This window comes from Hevea brasiliensis, chromosome 11 (assembly GCF_030052815.1).
Source record: "Hevea brasiliensis isolate MT/VB/25A 57/8 chromosome 11, ASM3005281v1, whole genome shotgun sequence".
Classification (NCBI taxonomy): domain Eukaryota; kingdom Viridiplantae; phylum Streptophyta; class Magnoliopsida; order Malpighiales; family Euphorbiaceae; genus Hevea; species Hevea brasiliensis.
The window spans coordinates 78,400,386-78,403,839 of record NC_079503.1 but is presented as its reverse complement, the minus strand read 5'-3'; the positions used below and the strand labels follow the sequence as shown (position 1 = coordinate 78,403,839).

Sequence of the window (3,454 nt, the reverse complement as noted above, 5' to 3'; positions counted from 1 at the left end):
TATGTGCAAAAAGTGTTTTAGGAGAAGAAAGAGTATGCATATAGAGAGAGAGACTGTGCCCCAAGGCATTGCAGCACCACCAGCAAAACTAGAAAGTGGGTGCTCAATTGAAGTTTTGTAAAATGAATACATTCTGCTCTCACTAATTATGATACTTGCTTGGTTTTCTACTCAAAACATGATAAATTGGTTGAAATTAAAAAGGAAAATCCAAGAATGTGCTCAGGTAAGCATAATATATATTTTGAGAACTTGACCCACGTGTTTGATCCAAATAAGGTCTCTCATGGTCCACCGATCCAATAATCTTTTCCTAGATCAATGGCCCATTGAAAAAGGTCCAAAATAGTTAGTTTAGAAACTGATTAAAATCTAAAAATAATTTAGTTATCAATATTAAAAGAGAAATTGTTGAACCTTTTAATTCGGATTTCATTATTGATGAATTCAAGAGATTTAAAAAAAAAGTGTCGAGAGCACTGTAGAAGAGGTATATCATTCTACTAGTATTATTAATGTTTATTTCTTTAAAATTATTTTATATTTAGACGCCCTTTATGAAATTTGAAAATAAATATGCACTTTAATAACTTTTAAAATGCATCATCATATAATTATTATGCAAATAGCAAGTAGTTGATCCCCAATATTATCATCCAAGGTCCGCCCTTAGCCGTCTTCATCATCATCACTGGATCACCGTTGTCATCACCTCTATTATTATCACCACATGGCCATCACCATTACTAGTACTTGATCGTTGTCATCACCACTTAGCTACCAACATTAGTACTATCATCACTCATACTCTATTACCACCACTACTATTTGATCATTATTGTTGCTGTCACCATCACTAGTAATAAAAATATTAATAATTTCAAATTAAAATAATATTTAATAAAATAATACTATATATTAAAATTTTATTATTAATTTAATTATATTTTATAAATATATATATAAATAAATATGAGATTGTATTAATAATTATATTACACTTTTATTTTTATAAATAAAATAATATAATATATAACTTTAATTTCAATTAATTACATTGCATTATACTCAGTGTAACACCCCAAAATTTTATTATTTATGAGTATTATTGATATTTTAATTTTATTTGAATTTTAGGAATTTTTTTGAGATTTTTCGGATTTTAAAAATCGGGTTCGATTTTTCGAAAATATAAACTTTTATGATTTTTAAAAATTAATTTAAAGACCACGTGGCAAAACTAAAAATATATTTGGAGTCTATATATTTTTCTGAGTTTTATGGAATTTTTTTCGGAATTTTTGGACCTCGTTTTCGGTCCCGAGGCAGAGTAAAAAATTCAAAATTTTGTATTTCGAATCGAACCGGCCGAATCGAACGGGACCGGATCGGACCGGTCGAATCGGACCGGTCTCTTCTCTTTTTCTTCCTCCCGCGCGCGACGCTCCCTCCCCTCTTCTCTCTCTCGTTTCTCTCTCCTCTCCACCCCCAGCTGCCGGCCACATGCGCCTCACCAGCGGCCCGGCGTTGCCTTGACCACCAAATGGCCGCGCTTCGAACGGCGAAAAACGCGCCTAAACGCCTCGGCTGGCTCAGCTTCCTCGGCCAAATCCAGCCGATCCGGCCACCGATTAGACCAGGTCTTGTGTCCAAAATCATCTACTCGGCGAGAGCTTTCCATAGACACCAAGAACGCCGAAATCCATCGAGCGGATTGTCCGATTTTTGCTTGGGAAGATTTTAGCCCATTTCGACTTTTGGGCTAGATTTCTCGAAAACCGTGAATCCCACGAGAAAACCGAGGCCACCAGCACGCTCCATTCGTCGAGAGCTTCGTAACGACATAAATTTTGAATTTTTCCGACACCGTTTTTCGGTGGGTCCCACGGAACTTCGCAGTGTATTTTCGAGCATTAAATGAGCTTAGAAAATTCTGAAAAATTTATGTACTAACCCCCGTGTTATGGGCTTCGTGTAGGTATCCTCGATTCGCGGAAATTCGACAATTGACCGGGTCTGCAAATTTCGGGCCAGACAGACCCGTTACCGGAAAAGTCTCCGAATTGGACCGAGGTTTTGGCTAGCCCCCCATTGTCAGACGTCCCGAGCGCGTTCCTGAAGTCGGAATCGGCAAAGGTAAACCCGAACCTTACTTTTTCGTAATCTTCTAGTGCTTAAATAGGATTAAAAATCCATAAAATATTCGTGGTAGCTTAGAAAATTACGATTCTTTTTGCAATAGCTTAGTAATATTGCTAAGGACCGCGGGGCAAAGTTTTATAATTTTTAGAGCTTGTTTGGGCAGTTTTTGCAAAAATGATCAATAATAAGGACTAAATTGAAATTTTGCGTATTGTGATTGGTGATTGATTTGATGGGCCCAGGAGGGGCTGTGTGATATGATTGAACTGTTGATATATGGATTGTGAACATAGAAGTGCGTTTTTAGCCCTTTTGCAGATTGGGTAGGTCCTAGGTATAGGGGAGACTCTGCCGGATTTTCGGCACGACTTAGGACGTAATTGGTCTTTTTCTTTGTTCGTATTGGGTCAAATTGTATTAAATAAATGTAATATGATTGTCAGGTGAGCCGGGACAACCTTCTTCCTCCGCCCAGCCGCCACAGTGATTGTCGTCAAGTCTGTGAGTAAAATATTAATTTTAATTGTAATTTCGATATTATTATATGTTCAGCATGCCCATGCATCACTTATATGCATATATTTATGTAGTTAAACTCTAGGCATGATTTATGTTGCATTGATAACTGTTGAAGTGCCATGAGTGTTGTTGTGGTAATTTGGAGCAGTGTGCTTGCGTTGGCGTGCGTGTGATGTGGTGTGGACTATGGATAGGACGGGGTAGTCACGGCTTGAGTTCTTCGCTGGGACCCGTTCCTTCGAGGGGTAGTCACGGCTTGAGTTCTTCGCTGGGACCCTCGATTTGGTTTATTAAGCGAAAGTCCGGCTTGAGTTCTTCGCTGGCACCAGGTTGGATTTAAGAGAGCTGTATAGGGGATCAGCTCCCAATATATTATGATTGATGCTACAGGGTGCGTGAGTGCTCCAAATTACCTTTTTGATGCTATGATGTGAATATGATGTTGATGTTGCATTTCACTCTACAGGGTGCATTAGTTATAGATAGTTATAGAGATTATGGTTAAAATTGATATTTTACTCTCTGAGTCGAACGCTCACTCCTGTTCAAAAATTTTTACAGGCCGCAGGAGGATATTTTATTCTGGGTTAACCTGCTTTTATACTTCGCAGGTTGTTTATCGATATTTGTGTAATTTTATTTACTCCTAGAATTTTTGCATGTGTTAGCAGTAATTATTTGAATTTGGTCTGTAATATTATTATCATGTTGGACCTGTAAACTTAATATTTTAAGTCTGTTTTGATGGATTGGATGAGGGAGCTGAGCTCCCATTTATTATTATGTTGATGAG

General features: G+C 37.6%; 1 long non-coding RNA gene across 1 annotated transcript; it reads left to right on the top strand.

Moving 5' to 3' along the window:
- The first annotated feature begins 1,678 nt into the window (after positions 1 to 1,678).
- Positions 1,679 to 3,454, top strand: LOC131170457 (uncharacterized). The gene is made up of 3 exons (XR_009141199.1): positions 1,679 to 1,876; positions 1,979 to 2,136; positions 2,586 to 3,454. It is a non-coding gene; the product is annotated as an uncharacterized LOC131170457 (long non-coding RNA).